We start from the raw sequence: 24,999 nt of genomic DNA on the forward strand, positions 1-24,999 counted from the left end.
TAATGACCCTCAGAGTGTCTTCATATGTTTTTTGTTGTTGTTTAATAGCTAAGTAAATTTAAAAATGAGTGCCCTGACTGTAAATGCAGTTCATTAGGCTAGATTCCCTATCAGAGTGAATGAGGCAACCTTGGCTTTCTGAAATGATCCGAGAATCTGTCTTGGCCAGTCAAGGACAAAAGAAACACAAGGTTTCTGCAGAATCTCTAGCTGACTTTCACTTTTAGGAGCCTCACAAACACTTAAAGAAAAAAAAGCTAAATGAGGGTGGAATGAGTTAACTAGGGAAGGAGGGGAGGGGAGGGGAGGGGAGGGGAGGGAAGAGGGAGAGGAGAGGAAGAGGAGAGGGACAGGAGAGGGAGGGGAGGGAGAGGGAGGAAGAGGAAGGGAGAGGGAGGGGAGGGGGAGGGGAGAGGGAGAGGGAGAGAGGGAGGGGAAAGGGGAGAGGAGGGAGGAGAGGGAGGAGAGGGTGAGAGGAGAGGGAGAGGGGAGGGAGAAAGGAGAGGAGAGGGAGAGAGGAGAGGGGAGGGAAGAGGGGAGGGGAGGGGAGAGGGGAGGGGAGGGGAGAGGGGAGGGGAGGGGAGAGGGGAAAGAGGAGAGGGGAGGAAGGGAGGGGAGGAGAGGAGAGGGGAGGGGAGGGGAGGGGAAGGGAGGGGAGGGGGAGGGGAGAGGGGAGAGGAAGGGAGGGGAGGAGAGGGGAGAGACAATGTATCACTGATCTTTGGGTCTCTGTGATTGTATTCAGAAAGTTTCCTGCAACCAGGAGCCAAGTTCCTGGAGATAACTCTGTGTGTGTGTGTGTGTGTGTGTGTGTGTGTGTGTGTTACAAATTCCCGGGACCTCATATCTTAGGGTGGGCTTTTTCTACCCATTCTTCCTTCCAAAAAACGCAGCAGTCATATTTCAAGTAGCACGGATCTCAGAAATCTCCAGCCTTTGTCTCAGTTTAGCATAATTTATGAAATCAAGCATAGCTGAGGGCTGAGCAGAGCGGCCTAGCTTTCCGACATCAGGCAGGGTGTCTCGGCCTGCAGCAGGTGTGGCAGCCGCTCGGATTATTTGTTTTTCCAGGTCAGGTTGGCATATTTCTAGCCTTGAGCTCCGAGCAAATGTTTAAATTTCATTTTCAGTCATCTGGCGTTCCTTTCCCCAGCATCAAAGGCAGGCCCCTGCATGCTACCCTCCTAGATCCTCTGTCTTCGCCCGGGGCTGATGGGATACAAGAGATGGGAGGAGAAGAGAAAGTAAGGGCTGGGCGGGTGCTTTACAGATCTTCCTAGGAGCCGCTTCTCCGCCACATCATATTCATCCTCCGCACTCACTCTTCTCTGAGGGCTTGCTTTGCCCCAGCACTGAGTATTGGACTTGTTTATGCAGCTCAGCAGTCGCTCTTTGTGGTTGCTATAGCAACCACCAGGGGTCAGTTTATAAAGGGGGAGGAAGTCCGCTTTGGGGGAGGCAGATTTCCAGCTTCTGTGCAAAGCACAGCAGAAAACAAAAGCCCAAATACCCCGGAGGAAACACGCGGGAAAAGCGTTCTACCAGTCCAAGCATCGTGCTGGGCCTGAAGAGTCACGATCCACTGCCGCATTTCTTCCCTGCAGAAAGACCATTCCAGCTAGTGGGAGCAAGAAAGCCTCACCCTTGCATTCCCCAGATTACTCTCTCTTTCCTTCTCCTTCTGCCCTTTGGCTTAATGGCCTAAAAGCATCTGTGAGTGAACTCTCTGGCAACTACGCGTTAACTGAAAACCAGAGGCTACAAATGCTGTTCCGTTCATCTTTTTCGTAGAGACAGAGGCACCAAGTCACTGGAACCACAAATGGTGTCAAGGTCCAACCTTGACCTTAACCAAGTCTCTGTTTAGAACACCCTGGGGAGAAGGTCTCAGGATGCCCACACAGCGGAGAAGTTTTAGCACTAACTTGCTTAGCTGACCAGACTTAGCAGATTAAGAGGACCAACTAAATATGATTTTCAGAGACAAGTGATAAGAGAAAATCTGAGTTGAGTTCATTTCAACAGTTAATTTGGCCAGAAAGAAGGTTCTAGATCCAGGCAGCTCTCTAGTGGGAAGCCAATTCAGAATGTCTTCAACAGTTTGCACAGACTGCGTTCATAGCCAGAGAAAAGGAAGTGACCTACAGAAACAGCTTGCTTAGTTAGAGTCAGCATGGACCCACGCGGTTGAGTTTGGCAGTGCGTAGCCTCTGATTGGCTCCACTGCATTACTTGGTTATCAGAAAACGCTCTTAGGTTACGGCTTGCTTTCATATCAACCTAGATTTCAGTTCACCATATATGGAGACCGTCTTGGGCCAAATTTTAACATTTAAGAATGGAATCAGATTTAGGCCAAACTTATGAATTTAACACCACGAGTTACATATAACACATAAGGAAAATGAATATATCTTTGTATGCATTCTTTATAATATTAGGGAGATACGTATGCCAAGGCTAGTCAACTTTGGACTCTAGTCTTTCTTCTTTATAACCGTAAAATGTCAGGAACACAAGAGATCTTTGTTCCAAGCAAGGAAAACACAGATCACCTTTTGGAGTATTCCAAACTCTTGCATCATCGCATTGGCTGGGAACAAAATGGACGGGCATGATTTGCATATATGCAAATCAGAAACCTGTCGAAGATAGACCGCATCACTAATCTTTCCTCAGATCTTTGCAAACACCACACAAAAGTTGATTAAAAGTGTTTGGCGCTGCATTTTTCTGAGGGACTGCTCCTACTTTTTCATTAATAGTATAAAAAATCATCTTTTCTAAACGACAATGGATTTTACTTTTCTTGACAGGAAAAGCATTTTATGGGCATGTGCTAAGCAATAAAAGGCTTGCTGAGCATCCGACTGGGAAAGTCTGAGTGAAGAACAGGGCCCTGGAGAGCTGGCAGTGTCTGTAGCCGCTCAGTTCCTTTGTGACATCCAAGCATATATGTCCATACAATATAGAAAACGACATTAGCACCTTCTAAACTCAAACTCTTCCCTCTCTCCCTCCTCCCCTCCCTCCCTCCTGACCTCTCTCCCTCCTCCCCTCCCTCCTTCCTTCCCTCTCTCTCTCCTTCCCTCCCTCCCTCTCTTCCTCTCTCCCTCTCTCCCTCTCTCCTTCCTTCCTTCTCTCCCTCCTTCCCTTCCTCCCTTACTTCTTTCCCCTTTTAAAGATTTTTTTTTTATTTTATTGTTGTGTATGTCTATGTGCGTATATGTGCATGTGGGTATGGTCACCTATAGAAGGCCAGAGAGAGCATCTGACTCCCAGAGCTGGACTTGTAAGGAGGCTGTCATCTGTCTGACCCGGGTGCTGGGAACTGAACTCTGGTCCTGTGAAAGAGCAGTAAGAGCTCTCAATCTCAGAGCGTCTCTCCAACTTGCCTTTCCCTATTCTTCGAGTTTACTTTTGGTTTGGTTTGTTTGTTTCTGAGAGAGACGGGATTTCACTATGTAGCACAGGCTGGCCTTGAAACTGACTATGTAGCCCAGGCTAGCCTTAAACTCATGATTTGCTTCTGCCTCGTCAGGCTTGCCTTCTCTCTGTATGCTAAGAAACGCTGCCTGCTTCTTCACCAAGACTGGCTTAGTGAAGATTTAAAAAAATGTTGTAGTAACTCTAAATCATCAGCTGCAGTGCAGTGACCTGCTGTAGCATTATGCGTCACTTTTGACCCTGTATCCACACAATTAAGGCAAATAAATTCAAAAGTGGGTTGGGAGCACATCTCAGGGCAAGAGTGTAAGCTTAGCACATGCACGGCTTGGGCTCAGACCTTGGCACCTAGATAAAACAACAACAAAACAAAACAAAACAAAACAACCCCAATCCCCTCCCCAAAACCAGAAATCAAGAAAGGTACAGGAGAAGCCGCAATAATCTATCCTATAAGCACCCTCACCCCCACCCCCACCCCCAGTTCCGCCCACCCCACCCACAGCGAACTCTTACTGTATAGGTTCTCACAGCCCTAATGCAAGGCCGGTAATTAAAGAAAAACTGTCAAGATAAACATCATGTACAATCCAAACATTCCCACCCGAAACTAGCTCTAAAAGTGTCAATAGATTTCGTTTTTCACCAAGAAAATAAGGAGTGTTGTTTTAGAAGCTGGGGCTGTGGGTTCGAATTTCATCTGCCTGATCCTGTCAAAGCCTGCCGGCCCTGCAGTTTCGCTGTGAACAGAGTTGTGCCTGCTGGGTGCACACTGTGAACTGTTCAGCATTCCTTGCCCCAGCTGAGGGGTGTCGTAAGCGCATCTGTAAACCACACAGAGCTGCTCAGACAAAGGGCAGGGAAGTATGAAATGAGATTATTTGTGCTATTCACTTCTCCAACAAGCAGCTTGATTCAGGGGTTGGAATCAGTTTAGTTTGGTCAAAAGCAGTTTGAAAGGACTTATTTTTTTTTTAAACCCTGCTTTCATTTTTTTTTTAAACGAGCAATTCTTTCCTTCTTCTTTTTTTAATCATTTGTTAATAAACCCTACATCTGAAGCTCAAGCTGTCAGACAGTGTCTATTTAACACCATCCAACAGCTGTTAAATGGGATAATCACCTGTTTATCCCCATGTCGCTAATTCAAATGCTAATTGCACTCCAGACTCTGGGCTTAGTCTCAAGCCAGACCAGGTGTGCAGCTCTGGGAGTGGCAACTACTGGGCCATGGGTCTCCATGGATTCATTTCCAGTGACCAGATAAAACAGGGTAGTGCACGGGCACGCACACGTGCGCAAGCACACGCATGCATGAGCACACCTGCACACGTTGGTCATCCCTGTAAAAAATGTGATATGACCCAAATATCAACTTCCAAGGTAAACAGCCATTGAACGTTGTATTATGCAACTATTATAAGGATGTTAATGAATATGATTAAATAAGTGAAAATACTTGCTTTTGTTGAGTGGGAAAAGCAGTGTGCAAAACTATTACTATTACAAATATGAACAGAAAAAGAAAATGGGCTGAGCCATAGATCCCTGGAGGATGTATTGTTTAGCAAGTGAGAGAAATCCTGGATTTCATCTCCAACAGAGACAGGTGGGGCATGGGGGAGTGCAGATGCGCAGAGTAGTTTTGAAACTAAAAATCAATATTTAAGTTATCAATTTAAAGTCTTGACTAAGGGGAATGGCTTAAGGGTGGGAGCATTTGCTACAAAAAAGCGAGGATCCGAGTTCAAATTCTCAGCACCCGTGTAAAGGTGCCTGTGACTGTGTGGTATGACCTCAGAGTTATGGCAGGCACAGACAGGAGGATTGCTGGAACTTACTGGCTACCAGTCCAGCTCCAGGTTCAGTGAGAGACCCTGCCTGGGAGATAAGAGGGAGGGTGATAGAAAGCTCAGGATGCCAGATAGATTCCTCTGACCTCCACCCACACGTGGGCCCCGAGACCCATGTGCATACACACATATCTCCAAAATATAATAATAATAATTAAAATATGAATAAAAATTTAAAATAATATATTGACTAAAAGCAAGGACAATTCTAAGCTCCAGAGATGTGTTACTAGTTTCTGTTCTCATGAAGCTTGTGTTTCGGAGGAAAGAGAGAAAATCTAGTAACTTATTAAGAAAGGTGTAGTGTTAGGGATGGTCCTAAGAAAAGATGATCTTACAAAGGATTTGCAGGTAGGAGGAACCAGGGACTCTGCTTAAACTCAGATGGAAATTAAGCAATGAGAAGCACCAGAGAAAGCTATAGATGGAAGTGGGCTTGGTATGGCTAAAAAACAGGCAGGAGGGAGCAGGAAGAGAAAGGAGATTAGGAGCTGAGGTTGGAGATAGGGTGGAAGAGCATCAAGGGAGATAGCAGTTAGTGAGGACTCAGTGACATAAGAGGGTTAGGATACAGGAGGAAGGCATATAGGTGGATGGAGGAGCTGGCACAAATGAATCTCACTGGGGATGGGGAGACTGAAACACACACACGCGCACACACACACACACTTACGTAAGTCTTGGGTTTGGGACTGTAATAAACGAATCCATTTGAAGTTCCACTTATTGAGTTGGGAATGCCTGGTGAAGGGAGTTCATGGTGGGAAACTGTCCATTTGATATATCTACCTTCTATCACCGTGGGGACATCAGGTTTGTAGCTCTGGAGTCAGGATGTCAGGGAGGAATCGGGGCTCTAGAATCAGGAGTGATTAGCATATTGAAGATTGTCATAGTTCATTTCACTCCACTGTAACAAAATACCTGAGACTGGGTAATTTAATTATTGCTATGTCTCCAGAGGCTAGGAAGTCCAACAGAAAAAGGACCGGACCTACTAAGAGTCACCTGCTGCACCACCCTAACATAGAGGGCAAAGGGCAAGACTGTAAGAAAGACTGAAGGAGCCAAGCCATCGCTAATGAACCTCCCTTAATATCAATAGTCATCCATTCGTAAGGGCAAAGCCATTGTAAGCTAATGGCCTCTTAAAAGTCCCACATCACAGGCAGGCAAGATGGCTCAGTAGGTAAGGGCCCACATGATGGATAAAGAGAATCCACTCTTGCCAGTTGTCCTCTGATCTCCACACATCTATTTTCATGCATTTTACGTGACTACATGCACGAAAATAAACAGATTTTTTTTAAAGATTTATTTATTTATGTATTTATGTATGTATTTATTTATTTATTTATTATATGTAAGTACACTGTAGCTGTCTTCAGACGCACCAGAAGAGGGCATCAGATCTCATTACGAGTGGTTGTGAGCCACCATGTGGTTGCTGGGATTTGAACTTTGGACCTTCGGAAGAGCAGTCGGGTGCTCTTACCCACTGAGCCATCTCACCAGCCCATAAACAGATTTTTAAAAGTGTTTAAAAAAAAAGTCTACATCTCAATGCATGTGCTGGAGATTAGCTCCCAACACTAAAGTTCTGCAGGATACACTTAAAGTACAGCAATGGCATTCAACCCGTAAGGAAATAATCTAGAGAAACCACACAGAGAGAGGAAAGACATCTCAGGACAGCATTACAGGGCATGCTCAGGAAGAGACATCGGAACAGAAGGAAGGATAAGAGAATACAATGCACGACACCAGGTTTAAGACAGAAGGAACTAAATGCTTTACTAAACCTTACTAAGAGCAACCAGAGGCCACTGTTTAGTAAAAGGAAATCACTACCAATTTTGGCCACCAGGTGGCCAGTACTTACCATGTAAGAGTAGGTCAATGGTGAGGATGTGATGGAGGTAATGAGGGGCTGTGACCACAGAACCCTTGATGAATGTCCCTGGGAAGACAGCAAAGATGTGGGCTGGACTGATTGGTCCAAGTGAAGATTCTTCGGGGAAATGGCTTTTAAAGGTCTTCATTGTTGCAACCCGGATCTTATCCTCTTAAAGGTAGGTATCCAGCCTGTGGTGCTGTCAGGAAGGGGTGGAGCCTAAAGAGAACTCTTTAGGTTATCTGTAGGGCATCCTCAAAGGGGTTGGTGGGACTCCAGTTAATCTGATTTCCTTTCTGTTTCAAAGTAGATGTAGTCAGAGGTCTTCTTCTATCATGCTCTCCCACAATGGTGTGCTGCCTCAACACAGACCCAAATCAACAGCATCAAGCAGTTATGGGCTAAGGCCACAGCAGCTGTGAGCTGAAATTAACCTTTCTTCTCCTTCTTCTTCTTCTTCTTCTTCTTCTTCTTCTTCTTCTTCTTCTTCTTCTTCTTCTTCTTCTTCTTCTTCTTCTTCTTCTTCTTCTTCAATTAGGTATTTTCTTCATTTACACTTCCAGTGCCATCCCAAAAGTCCCCCATAACCCCCCCCACTCCCCTACTCACCCACTCCCACTTCTTAGCCCTGGCGTTCCCCTGTACTGAGGCATATAAAGTTTGCAAAACTAAAAGGCCTCTCTTTCCACTGATGGCCGACTAGGCCATCATCTGATACATATGCAGCTAGAAACACGAGCTCTGGTGGGGGTGGGGGGTACTGGTTAGTTCATATTGTTATTCCACCTATAGGGTTGCAGACCCCTTTAGCTCCTTGGGTACTTTCTCTAGCTCCTCCATTGGGGGCCCTGTGATCCATCCAATAGCTGACTGTGTGCATCCACTTCTGTGTTTGCTAGGCCCCGGCATAGCCTCACAAGAGACAGCTATATCTGGGTCCTTTCAGCAAAATCTTGTTAGTGTATGCAATGGTGTCAGCGTTTGTAGGCTGATTATGGGATGGATCCCCGGGTATGGCAGTGTCTACATGGTCCATCCTTTCGTCTCAGCTCCAAACTTTGTCTCTGTAACTCCTTCCATGGGTGTTTTGTTCCCAGTTCTAAGAAGGGACAAAGTGTCCACTCTTTGGTCTTCGTTCTTCTTGAGTTTCATGTGTTTTCCAGATTGTATCTTGTATCTTGGGTATTCTAAGTTTCTGGGCTAATATCCACTTATCAGTGAGTACATATCATATGAGTTCTTTTGTGATTGGGTTACCTGACTCAGGATGATGCCCTCCAGGCCCATCCATTTGCCTAGGAATTTCATAAATTCATTCTTTTTAATAGCTGAGTAGTACTCCATTGTGTAAATGTACCACATTTTCTGTATCCATTCCTCTGTTGAGGGGCATCTGGGTTCTTTCCAGCTTCTGGCTATTATAAATAAGGATGCTATGAACATAGTGGAGCATGTGTCCTTCTTACCAGTTGGAACATCTTCTGGATATATGCCCAGGAGAGGTATTGCTGGATCCTCCGGTAGTACTATGTCCAATTTCCTGAGGAACCGCCAGACTGATTTCCAGAGTGGTTGTACAAGCTTGCAATCCCACCAACAATGGAGGAGTTCTTTCTCCACATCCTCGCCAGCATCTGTTGTCACCTGAATTTTTGATCTTAGCCATTCTGACTGGTATGAGGTGGAATCTCAGGGTTGTTTTGATTTGCATTTGCCTGATGATTAAGGATGCTGAACATTTTTTTTCAGGTGCTTCTCAGCCATTTGGTATTCATCAGGTGAGAATTCTTTGTTTAGCTCTGAGCCCCACTTTTTAATGGGGTTATTTGATTTTCTGGAGTCCACCGTCTTGAGTTCTTTATATATATTGGATATTAGTCACCCATCTGATTTAGGATAGGTAAAGATCCTTTCCCAATCTGTTGGTGGCCTTTTTGTCTTATTGACAGTGTCTTTTGCCTTACAGAAGCTTTGCATCTCCCATGCTCATGGATTGGCAGGATCAACATTGTAAAAATATCTATCTTGCCAAAAGCAATCTACAGATTCAATGTAATCCCCATCAAAATTCCAACTCAATTCTTCAACAAATTAGAAAGGGCAATCTGCAAATTCATCTGGAATAACAAAAAACCTAGGATAGCAAACACTCTTCTCAAGGATAAAAGAACCTCTGGTGGAATCACCATGCCTGACCTAAAGCTTTACTACAGAGCAATTGTGATAAAAACTGCATGGTACTGGTATAGCGACAGACAAGTAGACCAATGGAATAGAATTGAAGACCCAGAAATGAATTCACACACCTATGGTCACTTGATCTTTGACAAGGGAGCTAAAACCATCCATCCAGTAGAAAAAAGACAGCATTTTCAACAAATGGTGCTGGCACAACTGGTGGTTATCATGTAGAACAATGCGAATTGATCCATTCCTATCTCCTTGTACTAAGGTCAAATCTAAGTGGATCAAGGAACTCCACATAAAACCAGAGACAGTGAAACTTATAGAGGAGAAAGTGGGGAAAAGCCTGGAAGATATGGGCACAGGGGAAAACTTCCTGAATAGAACAGCAATGGCTTGTGCTGTAAGATCGAGAATAGACAAATGGGACCTTTCTTCTTTATAACTTGTTTTGCCTCAGGTATTTATTATCTGCCAAGTACTTTTTAAAATTTTGTTTTAAGATTTTATATATATGTATATATATATACATATATATATACATATATATATACATATATATATATATATGTATACACACACACACACACACACACACACACTGCCTGCATATATGCCTGCATGCCAGAAGAGGGCACCAGATCTCATTATAGATAGTTCTGAGCCATCATGTGGTTACTGGGAATCAAACTCAGGACTTTTGGTAGAACGGCTAATACCCTTAAGCTCTGCAAACACTAGCATCTCACTAGCCCTGCAAACACATTCTAAAACTGTGTCATATTGATTAAGCAGAAAAGAATTTTTACAATCTGGTTAAGGAGAGAGAAAAGAAAGAGATGGCAAAAGGGTGATCTGTAGAAAGTGGGGTCCAGCCTTCCATGAGGGGAAAAATTGTCACCCATAGTAAAAGAAGAGAAGGCCAGAAGCCCCAAGACAGGCATTGGTGGCATGAGACATTTGAAAGGGCATCTTCCAGGATCGCTTTGATTTTCCTGGTATGTCATGTGACAAGCCCACCAGCCGGGAGTTCTCAACCTGGCCACAGCCCCGTGAGAGCAGCCACACAGAACTGTGCATCAATCAGCTTTATCTACAGACAATAACATTTGGATTCCATCTCCTCTTTTGTGTTTGTAAACGTTCTCTTTTAATGTTTTGTTTCAGGCATTTAAAAGTGGAAAATCTGCTCACAGCTCACAGGCCATGTAAAGGCAGGTGCATACCAGCTCACCCCAGAGATCATAGTCTGCCAGGCCCATATTAGAGCAAAATGTGCCAGACATTTCTGTGGCAAACTAAGAAGTGAGAGAGGACCTTGGCCAGAGCCTGCTCCCCCAGACAGCACAAGGTGAGTGGCTGTAGCACAGAGGACCTTCTAAAGCAGGAACCACAATGGTGCTGGACCTTCCCCTTATCGCCTGCCTGCTGGTGTTTGTTTCTCTTCCATACTAGCATTCTCTAACACTTCTATAAACATGATGGGTTAACTCTGACGTTACACAGACAGAGGGGAAACAATTAGTACTGTTGTCTCCAGTTGACCTAGTACTTCATGCTGACCCAGGTGCTGCATACAAGGGCAGCTTTGTGGAGGAACAGAGGACCATCTTCCCCATGAACATCAAGTCCATCGCAGCCAGGACATTGAAATTCCCAGACACTTGTGTACCACTATTTGGGATTAAGCAACATTATGAGCATGTCTTTGTCTTATATATATGATGAGTATGCTGTAGCTGCCTTCAGACACACCAGAAAAGGGAATCGGACCTATTACAGATGGTTGTGAGCCACCATGTGGTTTCAGAAATTGAACTCAAGACCTCTGGAAGAGCAGTCGGTACTCTTAACTACTGAGCCATCCCTCCAGCCCATGAGTGTGTCTTAATGATAGATATGAATTGCCGAAGCAGTAATGTTCTTTGAGGATTCAAATTTACCTTTAGATTTAAAAGTTAAACAAACAAAAAGAACCCGCCATAAAAATAATGATAATAATAATAATAATAATAATAAATCTTTTGGGTCTTTAAATGAAAAAGAGTAAGTTAAAGTGCATAAGGATGGATGGAAACTAAAATCACAGGGAAACTCAGAGACAAAACTAGAGAAATCATGACTTCCTTGAAGAATAAAGAAGTGATACCAAAGATGAATTCAATTATAAAACCAAATGAAATTAACACTGTATCCATCCATGACCAATCTAGAGAATTCTCAAACATTTAAGTCAGATTGATTTTGCTTAAAAAGCACTGTAATTTCTCTAAATATTTTAAAAGATAGATACTATTTTATTATTTTTTTCAGGGCACATTTGCATGTTTTAGCTTTTTTTCTAGTCAATAATTGAAATTGATTCTATTTACCCAAGCGAATAAAACAGATGAAACATTTGAGAGACTAATCATCAGAACGCTACCGTACAGAGTTCTCATTGGCTCGTTGTCAGATGGGCACATCTGGGTTACACTGCTTTCCGGGTTAGATCTGTCTACACTGAGTGTCTGGTTTCTTCCAGTGCCGCCTCTGTGCCTGCCTCTCTCTATGCACAGCTTTGAAAAGGGCTGTGTAGCAAGGAACACTGGGAAGAGTTAATGCCCCTGTTTAAGGCAGCTTAGGGTACACAGGATCCATGATTTAGTAATGACAACCAGGGACAGCATCCTTCCTGGCCATTCTGCTGACTAGATAGGCAAGCTATCTACCCTTCAGAGCCTTCCATCTAAACCCTACAGTCGGGAAAACAGTTCCTAGCACTCAGGACTGCTTAGGTAGTAACAGGTAGCATTGAAGAGTTACCTGGGAGGGTGGGTAAATTTTCCTCACTTAGGAACTCTCTCTAAGTTCCCAACTTAAGTAGGCACATGTCTACAAGGCTCAACAGCCTCCGTACATCACGGTGAAGGGACAAAGCAGGGCGCTTGGCACACAGTCAGCGCTCAGTAAACATAAGGAGGTTGATGAGTTAATTAGCTGGCTAATTAATCAATATAACCAAGGCCCTTCCATAAAAGAACAACATGCTCACAAAGCCGTCCTTCTGTGGAGGTTTTACAGTCTTCCCATTGAGTGAGTCATGTCTCGAGGGCCACGGATTGCACAAGGAAGAGCAAAAACGGAGGAGCAGAACCCGGGAGGTGAGCTGTTGGAGGAGGTTGCTCTCTTCCCAGCTCAGCCCGGTTGCCCTTTCCTCCAGTCGGTGTCCCAGCCTTGCTTTATCGGCTGCCCACTGAAGTCTGTATAAAAGGGAACCTAGCTTTCCACGGGATTCCCACCACCATCCTCCCACCTTTCCCGCTACTCTCCTACCCACACCCCTGCAGCAAGGTGACTCAGATTGGGCAATACATTCACAAGCTTTCCAGAAGCCAGGCGCACTGAAACGGGGCTGCATTCACGACAGTTGTGAGAACAAGGAAAGAGCATCACAAGTTCAAGGCCAGCTTGAGCTAGCTACACCTGGAGCGTCTGTCTAAAGCAAACAAATAAAACTTGTCAATCAATACATCTTCCAAAAGAGTGAACGGAGAGGTACCTACCGATACAACCGGCCAACGTCAATGAACTCGGTAGCCTTTGGTAAGATTTGTGGCACTACTGAGTCAGAGTCAAAATAAATAGGGAAGTGAGTTGAATGAAAAACAGCGCAGATATTTGAGGGAAAGGAACATGGGAGGCTACACAGAGTCAGAAGGGAAGGACAGTTGCTTCAATGTCAAGTTGATCCAGGCCCTGGTATTGGGTCCCAGGCCACAGAGATGCTAGGTATCTACAGGTGCTGAGCATCTACTCGGCTAGTAGAGACATAAGTGTGTATAATACTGGTTGGGCCATCGTGCAGACTGTACTGTGAAGACAACCGTTCCCAGCCACACCATGGGACCTACGTGACTCTTCACATTCCTGTCTGAGCTGCGTCACTATACAAGGGGGAGAGGAAGCGGAAGTCAGGCTGATTCTCCTGACACTCATTGCCGCTCCTTCACACTGTTTCCCTATCAGTCCAGAACCCAAGCCCTGAGACACTCAGACCAATGAGGCTGGAGTTACAGGCTTCCTCCACTTTTACACAGCCACGTGGGTGTGTTCTGCCTGCTCACTACTGAGTTACAGCTTCTCCCTTCTTGACTTCCTGGGGCCAGTCTGGGAGGCTGGCTGTTGGCGGCCATGCCTTCCTCTTGTCATGGTTCTCACCCTGGTTATGAATTCGATTCTCATAAAATGTCTGAGTTATTCATTCTGAGACTGCATAGTACACTAAAACCAAAAAATATGGCAATCTAAAAGTCCAACTTCAAGCGAAAAAAAAAAAAAACTTAAAAATACCTGCTCTTATGAAGCAGTTAGATCTTCACACACTCTACAGAGTCCTTTGTTTGCTGGTGAAAGTATTAAGTAAGGCCGTTACCGGTGTGTGAACCTACCTTTCCAGCAGCTCTGTTCATACTGGCCCAAAGAAGAAGCAACCCAAGGGCCCACAGGGAGACTAAAGAATAAACACTGGCCCATGCTCTTCTGGGCGATCAGTCCTTCTAAAAGAAGAAAGCCTGACTTTCTCATCACAGTGAGAAGTATCTTGAAAACACTACAAAACAAAAACAAAAACAAAAAATAAAACAAAAATAAACCCTAAGCATTTGCTAAAGATTGCTTTATGATTCTGCTTATAAGAAAGAGACCCGATGAGTCACATTCACAGAGACTGAAACAAAATGACTGGGTTGCTGGGAATGGGAGAGTGGAATTGGGGGTTTGAAGTTAATAGGTGCACACTTAGAGTTTTGTGAGATGGAAATTCTGAAGGTAGAGGGACGATGATGGGGCCTTAAGGTGTTGAATGTGGAGAGCACCATCCAGCTGTGTATTTAATAACGGTGGGATTGGTCAATCTTACGTTGTATTTGTTCAAACACAAAAACAGACTCGCTAGGCAGCGGAAGCATCAGGGAGGGCGCTACAAAACCCTGTGCCTACCCACATTTGTCGTTATGACAAGAGGGCTTATTGCTTTAAGTTTATTTTTATAGAATGAGACTCCGATCCTTAGGTCATCTGAGAAGGGCTCGGGACCTCCTGCTCACTTCTCTGAACCCCAGACAAACTAGCTAAGGAAAACCACAGTCAGGCTAGAATAAGAACAGGGTCAGTTCAACATTCCTCTTCCTCCACCTCCTCTTCTCTGCTCAGGACTGACCTGGGAACAAGACCTCTGCCCCAGGGCCTGGGCTGATATCCTTGCCAGGCCTCTGAAAGGAGCTTCCTCCTCCCTGGAGGACTGCTTTGCATGAGGGGCAGTTGGAATGAAAGGAGTTTTTTGTCTGAGCTATGTGCTGCAAAACCCAACTCCTGTGTGTGAAGATTATCATGAATAGAGAGCTTCTACTTAAATACGCTTGCTTCTTGAGATGAAAGGAGGAGTGTTCTCATCCAATAAAAGTGTGCTTAACAGTTTTAACCATTGCCCTTGCTAAGGTTTTTATCACTTCAACTAGGAACCATTCCTACATATACCTGCTTCCTTTGTTACCTAAATGCTCTAGGTTATGGTCTTCTTTTGCTGTCCCTCATCCTGAATAATTAAATAAGTATTCTCAAGTCTCAGGGAACAGAGGATCAGTGTTCCGATAGTAAGGATGAGGGCCTCTTGGGTCTGCAGGTCTCTGGTGATTTAGCTATGCTGTGGTGCTTGGGAGCCTCGGGCTTCTGTAGATACAGTGCCCCTCTCCACCAGACTCCCTAGATGGCTCAGCATTGGGTATGGTGATCAAGTCATGCAAGTGTGAAAAGAAGCCCCAAATGGCACAGCAGGTATCTGGTTGTGGAAATTGCTGCTGTGTATTGGCGCTAAGTTCATTTCCCCTGGGAAGTTGTCTAAGGCATGGGTTCTCTCAGCCAGCTTCTTAAACCTTCCTCCCCCCCATCCCCCCCACTCCCCCCTCCCTACCCCTTCCTTCCCCCCCATCCCCCCCCCCACTCCCCCCTCCCTACCCCTTATCTCTAGGGAAGAACGGGAACCTTGGGCTGTGATTATGATGCAGGGCAGTTTACCTTGGGCCGCTACAATGTTTCCACTAAGCAAACTCAGTGTGGTAACTAGATTTACAGTCAACTTGACACAAGCTGGGGTTATCTGGAAGGCGGAAGCCTCATTTGAGAAAATGCTCTCTATAAGATCCAGCTGTAAGGCATTTTCTTAATTAGTGATGAGGGCCCCACCCATTGTGAGTCGGCTGCGGAGGCTGGTGGTCCTAGGTTCTAAATGAAAGCAGACTGTGGAAGCCGTGATGAGCAAATCAGTAAGCGGCACCCCTCCAGGGCCTCTGCATCAGCTCCTGCCTCCAGGATCCAGTGCTGCTCGAGTTCCTGTCCCGACTTCCTTCAATGAAGGCCAATGATGTAGACGTGTAAGCCAAATAAACGCTTTCCTCCCCAGCTTGCCTCTTGCCATGGTGTTTCATCTCAGCAATAGAAACACTTTCAAGGACACTCAGTAAAAACACTTGTATTATGTGTCCACTCATAGACAGCTGTTCTGACTTCAAGTCTTATCCAAATTGTGTCTTCCTGGTGATGCTGGTATTGGCCACGGCATCCGAGGTGAAGATCCCATTGTCCCCTTGCTCCCGGATCACACTGAGCTACTTGCTCCACTCAGAGATTGCATTCCTTAGACCAAGACTACGAGACTCAGAGAGGCCTTCAGGGAGATTTAGGAGTCAGTTCAAGGTTGCAGACACAGAGGGGGAAAAATGTTGCTGACTGCCGCTGAGGCCTCAGGCACTTATGGGGAGTCCTGGGACTGAGATGCTATCAGAAAGCCCCAAATTGAGGAAAGTGGCAAAACAGTATCCGCAGGTTATTCAGACATTATTAGTCATGAGCCTCGCCCTAGAACTTGACAGCCACTCTGAGTGTGAGATGCAGTGGTGAGCCAGCAATAGCAAATAATCCCAGTAGCCAGAGATGGGAGTGCCCTCTCCCTGAAGAAGGATCTGGGACAAGCACTCTGCTGCCCACGATGCCTGGGCTTTTTCTTTTGCTGTTAGCATCTGCTACCTCCCATTTCACTAAAATATTGAGATATTACTTGCATCTCTTGCTATTGTTTATTGACTGTCCCATCACCCTTATTAGACAGTCAGTTCTATCAGGTCAGGGCTTTTGCTGTTTTGCTGGGGAAACAGCACAAACACCAAGAACCATGCCTGGCACTTAAAATGCATCCTATAAGTCTTTGCTCATGAATAAAAGAATTCACTGTGTCACCAATAAGACACAACAAACAAACTCCATGTCTGAAGAAAGGAGGAGGAGGAGGAAGAAGAAGAGGACGGAGAGGAGGAAGAGGAGGAAGAGGAGGGAGAGGAGAGGGTGACATCATTGTCATAATCTTATGTCCAGTCTATATTCCAATTGTCCTAGTTCCTTCAAATGTCCCAGCATTTCCCTCTCACCCCACCTCTCCACCTCCCATCACCTTCTTTGCTATTGTAGCTTCGAACCAGGGTCTAACGAAGCCAAACAGACTAGATCTGATTGCTGAGCCTCTTTAGATTCCAGTCTTTTAACATAGAACCATCTCTCTACACAGCCCACATTTCTACTCCCGATGTTAGATATTTTTCAAGAGCCCAAGGCAGTTTGGGACACAGGGACACATTTCCCATGTTCTGCTTTTGTCTGGTGGTTTCTTCCCACCACTGTTTAACTTGTCTCTAGTTTAACCCTTGAGGCTTTATCAGACTCAGGTTAAACATTTTACCAAGGACACTTTGCAGGTGACACTGGGCTCTTGGTGTTGTACCGCATTGGTATGGAGTTATGACTTCCCAGAGTGTCATTAGCCATATGGTGGTGGCCAGAGCTTTTCATTTTAAAGGCACTTGTTCTCCGTGTCAGTAATCAGTAACTTTGGAGACATGTTTTGCACATAAGCATCCTGCTCCTCAAAACCCTTCCATCCCACGATCTGTGCTAAACGAGTGATAAATTCCGGTAACGATTATGACTTGGACAGCTCACCAACTCTAAAATGCTCAGAGCTAACTGGGAGAAAGAAAGACAGAGGGAAGAAACAGAGATGGAGGAAAATAATGAAGAAAGAGCCAGAGCTGTGGCTGGCCCTGGAATGGTTGTCAAGGCCCTACCCTTTCCACATCCCATTGCTTCCAGAATCACGAGCCCTTTCAGGAACAATAGCCTGAAACAGTGAGCACGGGCGGTCTCCTGCTCAGGGCCAGCGCCTTCGTAAAAAGTGAATGCATTGCATTACGGTGACCCTAGGAATCTGAACTTGGAGTTCATCTTCACCCTTGACCCGAGGCCAGGAAGACCTAACAGTAACAAATCAGGTGGCGTGCAGCCACGTTCAAAGCCAGTCATTCGGACAGCGAATTTCCATGAGACAAGGTGAAGTCAGTGTTGGTTAAGGGCAGCCTGGCTCGCTCCATGAGGGAAGTTTACAGAATACATCCACCAGCAGGCATTCAACCAGACCACCCGGGTCCAACAGAGACATCATTCAAACAACTGCTTGCCCCACTGTGCAAAAAAATGGTTTGCTTTGAAAGACACACAACCATTCACCTGACCAGTTCAACCTGGGCCCTCTCTGAGCAAGACTTCTTTTTCAGATTTTTAAGAAAGTAGGTTGTTCTTTGTGAAATATTTTGGTGAAATCCATATCAGTACTTATCACCAGATCAAATGTTTAAGTCCCTTGAGGTGATCTCAAAAACACAAGTCTTTTTTTTTTTTTTTTGTATTTAGCTTTACTTTCTGTGGATATGTCTTTGCCAACATGTATGTATAAGTACCAAGTGCGTGCCTGGTGCCCAAGAAAGTCGGACAAGGATATTGGCTCCTTCAGAACTAGAGTTAGAGAAGATTGTGACTTGCCATGTGAGTTCTAGAAACCGAATCTAGGTTCTATGCAAGAGCGGTGAGTACTTTCTGAACCACTGGGCCATCTTTCCAGCTCACCCTCTTTTAAGAAAAAAAATGACACGTCTCTGTAAAGGCACCTGGTCCTGAACACTGTTCGGATTCTGTGCATTCCAATTCAACTCACAAGAAGCAAGAACCCTGGCTCCTACTGCAGTCTAGATCAAGAGCTAGCAAAGGCCCTCTAGCAAAAGGTTGAAAAGTTGATGAGTGTGTGGGTGATTATCTTCTATAATTTCAGAGAGAGCAGGCTTGGAGATTACAGTAGGAGTGAGGTGTGTGTGTGTGTGTGTGTGTGTGTGTGTGTGAAGGTGTCTCCCGGGGACTCCCCAGAAATGGAAGATGATTCCCCCCAGTGGGAACAGACTCCTGGGATGGTGGCCAGCGCTGAGTCACCAGGTCATGATGAAGCTCTGAAGGCAAGCTGCCTGCCCTCTTTTAAGCCATGTTGTCCCTAGAGAGAACTGTGGTTATTTAAGGATGGATCAACTTCGAGTTTATAAAGCAAAGTATTTTAAAGTTATGCACATTTGAATTCCCTCGAGTATCATTTTAATGCATGTGTTAGTTCTAAAGAGGGGGAGGACGAGGACTCACACCATTAAAAAAACAACCCCTCAACTCCTAATTAGCTGGAAGTTTGGAATCTCTGCCCCACACGGCAGATGCTGAGTCGACAAATTCTTCGGATTTTTTTTTTTTTTTTTTAAATAATTGAAGGACCATCCTGTCTTCTTTTCAACAACTCTCCTCCCTACTGCTGCTTGGGCTCTGACTCCTAATACTCCTTCCTTCTCTCTTTTGTGTGGTACCCATTACCAGCAAACAGCTCTGTTTCCCTCCTGCAGAAGTGTGTATGAATTTGTGAGAGACTACCTCCACCACCACCCAACTCAACACAATAAACTGTTCCAAGGGGGAGCAAGCGAGAGCGAGAGCGCTTCATGGAGACATTTACCTCGCTTTGATCTTCTCTATCAGCAGCAGCCGTGGGACACTCCCAGTGCTCGAAGCCTGTGCTGGTTTTAGAAATAAGATCCAGAGGTTAAGAAGGCAGCCAGGAACTTCAGGTGCTCATTGAAGCTGCACTAACCTCTTCTAACAGCACAACCAGAAGTTTTGTCTCTGATAACAAACGGAAACAGACCCTTAGAAAGGCTAGATCTGGAATATTCTCCTTAGGGAAGGAGTAAGAACTGTTTGGGGGTCTCACTCTTGCCCTCTATGAGTCCCGTTTTATCAATGAGTAGGGAAGCCAACGCGTGTCACCCCTTGACTGAGTGTGACCCCTGCCTAACAAAGGTGTGTGCTGTCCTGTCCAGGATGCTGAAACACATCTGCTTAAGTCAAACACCCCCCACCCCCTTCATTCTAGTGAGCTTAAAAGTCTAAGATGCCAAGCACAGCTCTACAAGTGGACAGTCAGCTCCCTATGAAGAGTCTCACAACAGGAAGATCATTTCCTTTCTTTGCCTCTGAACACCACAGGGGCTGCCCCGTGAGCAGTCACAGTGCTTAACCCACCCAACACTGACATACCTGAATGAATGCATCGCCCGCCGAAGACATTGTTAAAAAAAAATAATTAAAAAAAAATCTAGGAAAAGAACAATGGCTAGTGATGCTGTCAGCCCTGATATGATGGTTAGCATTTTGTCTAAGCTCCGCCCCACAGTTGCCTAGCAACAGCCAGGCGTGCCTGGTTTACCTCAGAAGGGTTTGCTTGCCCCCTCTGCTCTCTCTTGCTCTTGCCTTCTTGCTCCCACTCTGTCTTCTCCACCCTTCCCCTTCTCTCCCCATTCCCCAGTCCCTCTCTCTCTCCACATGCTCATGGCCCGCCTCTACTCCTCTACTCTCTCTGCCTTTCTCTGTCTCTACTTCCCTCTTAACTCCCCTCCCCATGCCCTGAATCAACTCTATTATATACTATACCGTCCTGTGGCTGGTCCCTCAGGGTTAAGGGATGTCTCAGCATGGGCTCGCAGAGGTACCCTCTTCCTCGATACCTGACTACACATCCACCCAAAAATATTCCTCCTTTTTTTTTATCTTTTTATAAACACAACAATGGTTTTCTGTTGGTTCTGTCCCTTCGCCATCCTTGTCTCTTGAAATAGTGTGGGCATGTGTGAAGTTACACAGTCCAATTCAGTGAAATATTCCAAGAGAAGAATAGTGTTCCCTGTGTAACCAGTCCAGGAATCAGAAATATCATAGTGGATGATATTGTTCAATAGGAATTATAGGAGGTCAATATTCTGCACTGAAGTCCTATACCAGGCTCCAAAAGACCAGTCTAAGAGCAATGAGGCCTTCTGAGCTGAGGTTTCACTCACCAAACTAAAACCAAGTTGTTATCTGGTCTTTGGGAATCCACAGAGATCGTTATAGGTGGATACTAGAGTCTGCAAGGTACTTGCCGGGACTTCCAGGTTCTTGTGTCAAGAAACTAGGAACTAGACCAGAGACATGTAGTGGAAGTAGACAGATACATTTTATTTAAAAAGAGGACACTTCTAGGACGGGATGTGGGCCAGAGATCGGGGAAAGGTGGTACCATTGCTGGTCTGACTGGGACGTTTGCAGAGGGCACACACTTTTGGTGGATGTTGTGTTACACATCAGCCTTGGTGGAGCAGCATTTCCAGCCCATTGCTGTGTTTGGCTTCTAACAGATGCTAATCGTGATGGCTCTGCCTCAGCTCCACTCTCCAGCCACAAGACCTAGAAGAAACCCTGCAAGCAGCTGGCTTCCATCAGCTCAATGAGCCTTCTCCCTGTCTTTATCCTTACCAAGAAGTAGCAAGCAGTAATCTGACATTAACCAATTAGTTACTGGTCTCTGGTTTCCATCTAACTAGAACTGCTTAGCTGTCTGGTTGACTTTGGGATTCGTTTCTGCTTTGTCAGTCTCCCATAATAGCAATTTTCTCTGATCAACTTGTGACATTTCTTTTATTCTCTATCATTCCATTTGACGCTCTTCTATTCTGTATTACTATTCTGTTTTGTATTACTCTGTTTACTTTACTCTGTGGCATGAAGTGTTACCAGAGTCAATGATCAGAAACAAAGCCAGTTTAGATCTTTACAAGAAAAGATTGTGGTTTTTAATCTTTTGACAATGCAAATAATCCAACTCTATTATAATCATAACCAGCCATCCAAAGGAAATGTAAAAAAGTAGAAAACACATGTATAATCTGGTGGCTTCATAAACACGAGCTACCAAATACTTAGTGTTTTACTAAAATGTTTTGCATTTCCCTGTCTGTTTCTGATTCTAACTTTTCTATTAACCTTCAAGAAATATATTCATACACATATATACTGATATATATACTGTCTTCTTTTGATTATACCCTTGGTACCAAGAAATTCCTAGAGTCTGCAAGATGGCTGAATGAGTGAAGGCTTTTTCCACACAGGCTTGCCAACATTTTATTCCCAGAACTTCCATAAAGGTAGCAGGAGAGAACCAACTCTACATGATTTTCCTCTGACTCTCTCTCTCTCTCTCTCTCTCTCTCTCTCTCTCTCTCTCTCTCTCACACACACACACACACACACACACACACACACACACATACACACCAGCAGCAGCAGCAACAACAACAACGATAAATATATTAATGAAAGAAAGAAATTCCTGAGGGATGGGGCTCAAAGGCATGGTTCTTGCCTATTGTGTGTGACTCCCTCCATTCAGTCCCCAGCACCAGAAAACAAGCAAAGGCAAAAACAAAGGCACCTTCCTGAAGAGGAGTTTACAACTGGCAAGTTTCCAGGAGCATTCAACATAATGATGGATGGAAGTGGAGGTCAGTTTCAAGCTATGGGGTTATGCTACTTGGAATTCACTCCTAGCCCTCACCTAAACACGTGTCTCAACATCTCCATCAGCAAAGTAGAGACTTTGGAAGACACCTAGCTCCCTTTGTATAGTGTCTTATCTAGGGTTTCTATTGCTGTGAAGAGACACTATGACTGTGGCAACTCTTATAAAGGAAAGCATTTAATTGGGGCAACTTATATCCCAGAGGTTTGGTCCATTATCATCATGGTGGGAAACATGACAGCCTGCAGGCAGACATGGTGCAGGAGAGGTAGCTGAGAGTTCTACATCCACATTCCCTGTCACTCCTGAGCCAGCCCAGTCCATCACTAAGGGACTGAAGTGCTTCTCTGCTTCCCTGGAAGGCCTCTGGAGCAGTTTAGACCCAAGTTTTTCTCCCTCCAAAACATTTAGCTATATATATAAAAAAAAAAACATGTTGAAAAATAAACAATTAAATAACAAGTTCGCAAGAGAACATCACCATTCCTGCAAAGATAGTATGAGACTGTCTTCTGCTGGGTATCAGTTTGCCAGGAATGTTGGCACTTTATCCAGACAGAAGAGTTCAAAATGAAGTTACTTCACGGTTTTCTTAGAGTTCAAACTTATATCCGTTGAAGAAAAGGAAGAAGCGGAAGATTGGAGGTGCCTGACTAGGTGAGAAACAGGAGACATTCTTACATCCAGCAGAAACCCACTAGTACAATTGACACTTAAATTCTCGTTCCACAGAGTAACTGTTATTTGTTCAGTTTATTGATATTGTCAAGTAAAATGTTTTAGCTTGTATTTGTAATCTTTACTTTTTTTTCTTGACTGACTGGTTGGTTGGTTGATTGGTTGATTGGTTGGTTGGTTGATTGGTTGATTGGTTGATTGGTTGATTGATTGATTGATTTGGCTTCATGTAGCTGAGGTTGGCCATGAGCTTCTGATCCACTTGCTTCTGTCCTCCGAGTGATGGGAATTCAGGTATAGGGCACTGTGTCCTGCTAACGTGTGGTTCTTTATTTGAATACCTTCACCAAATGACTAGTTGACGTTAAACCAAAGTTGCACTAAGCTGAAGAAAATCCCAACAAAACTGAACCCTCTTGACTCAGTGGCAGAGCCAGCTATGCCTCGTCACCGGCAGGAAGCTGAGCTGACTGTGACTTTACTTGTTCAAACCATGAAGTCCCATCTATCCCCAGGTTTGCTACCTTCCCAGGTGGGGCTCTGTGAGGGACCTGTTTCTTGTTCACATCTTCCTCCAAAGTACAGGTACTCTGTGAGTTTTTCTTTCTCTATAAAACATAGCCACAAAGAGCCTGGAGTGTGGACAGTTTACTTCAAAAGGCAGAGAAGAAACAGTTGATGTAGAAGCCTTTCAAACATCTATTGTATTCTTACCATTCTCCTGTAGGGGCCACCTATAGAAACAGTTTCATTTATATTGTGATCCTAAGCACTAAGTTCTGCCACTAGCCCTTTACTGTGCCTTTCCGACCACCCACAGTGCTTTCCAAGAGCCAATGATTTAAGAATACAAATCATTCACAAAGTCTCAGCTCTTTTCCCAGCAGAAACATTCTGTCCCTTTGGTTCTTCCTTTTGATCCACTTGCTAGTGATAGTAGTGCATACACCCCTCGCTTGAAAAGGGAAATTTTAACCTTGCAGGCCCCCTTGCTTTCTTGGGCAAGGAAAAAAAGAAAGAAAATGCTTTCCCCTAAGGTTATGGTAAAAGAGACTTGATGCTTGGATATATGGGGACTCAGTAGATAGGAACTGACTTCTGGGGGCTGGAGAGATGGCTTAGCGGTTAAGAGCACTGACTGCTCTTCCTAAGGTCCTGAGTTCAAATCCCAGCAACCACATCACCGGTGGGTCACAACCATTTGTAATGAGATCTGACACCCTCTCCTGGTGTATCTGAAGACAGCTACAGTGTACTTAGATATAATAATAAATAAATCTTAAAAGAAAAAAAAAAAGAAATTGATTTTTGCCACATCTCTTTCTCTGATGCAACGATGCCCAGCATGAATAGAGCTGTTCAAATCTATCTCCAAGCCACCCCACTGGAAATACACAATGATAGTTTCTAACTCAACTCCATTTCAGTGTTCAGGCGCTGGAGTAATTTAGTGTGTTACTTTTCCATCACTATGACAAAATGCCTAAGACAAGCAATTTAAAAAGAGGAAAGGTTAATTCTCGATCACAGTTTTGGGAGTTACAATCCTTGGTTCCTTGACCCTGCTGTCTGGAGAGGGGCGGCACATCATGCTAGCAGCACGTGGTAGAAGAAGTCTCTATCTCGTGATGACCAGGAGGCAAGCACTTCCTGGACAGTTGCCTGATTAGGTCAAGTTAAAGGTCAGCTCCCTGCTCATGGCAGCCACTGATCACATTGCATGTGGCGGTTGTACAAATGATTGTGTACTTCCTCAAAGGTCAGTGTTAAAAACCACTCCAACACTGGCTGAAATCGGAAGGGGGACTTTTCTGCAAGACTGGCAACAGGGATGTTGTAGCAGGAACAACAAAGTGGACTCAGTTCCAACCACAGTGAAAACAGCTGGAACCAAGAAGCAGGTGAAGGAAGAGTAGCAGGAAAATTACTAGGTAAATGCAGCAAGGCTGAAGGATTCTTGCCAGAGCAGATGATGCAGATGTGGCTGCAGTGGAGACCAACATCAAGACCTTACAACAACACTGAGAGGAAGCTGGCTGTAGTGTGAGAAGGGAAAAGGGTGTTTACTGCTAGCTGTAGTGAACAGGAAGACGGAGTTGATGTTATCACTGCGGGGGTAAAAAAAAAAAAATCTCTTCTAGCAGATACCAAGGTTG

The 24,999-nt window shown here is 44.8% G+C and overlaps 1 long non-coding RNA gene across 1 annotated transcript in view; it reads right to left on the bottom strand.

Annotated features, from left to right (window-relative positions):
- Gm30863 overlaps positions 1–19,964 on the bottom strand; it is a 42,911-nt gene extending 22,947 nt beyond the window's left edge. The window contains exons 1-2 of the long non-coding RNA XR_382204.3: positions 19,867–19,964; positions 19,286–19,346 (exon numbers count right to left, since the gene is read on the bottom strand). This is a non-coding gene — a long non-coding RNA (predicted gene, 30863). The remainder of the gene's footprint in view (positions 1–19,285; positions 19,347–19,866) is intronic.
- Positions 19,965–24,999: the final 5,035 nt, after the last annotated feature.

The sequence above is a fragment of the Mus musculus genome, chromosome 13, assembly GCF_000001635.26.
Source record: "Mus musculus strain C57BL/6J chromosome 13, GRCm38.p6 C57BL/6J".
NCBI classification, from domain to species: Eukaryota; Metazoa; Chordata; class Mammalia; order Rodentia; family Muridae; genus Mus; species Mus musculus.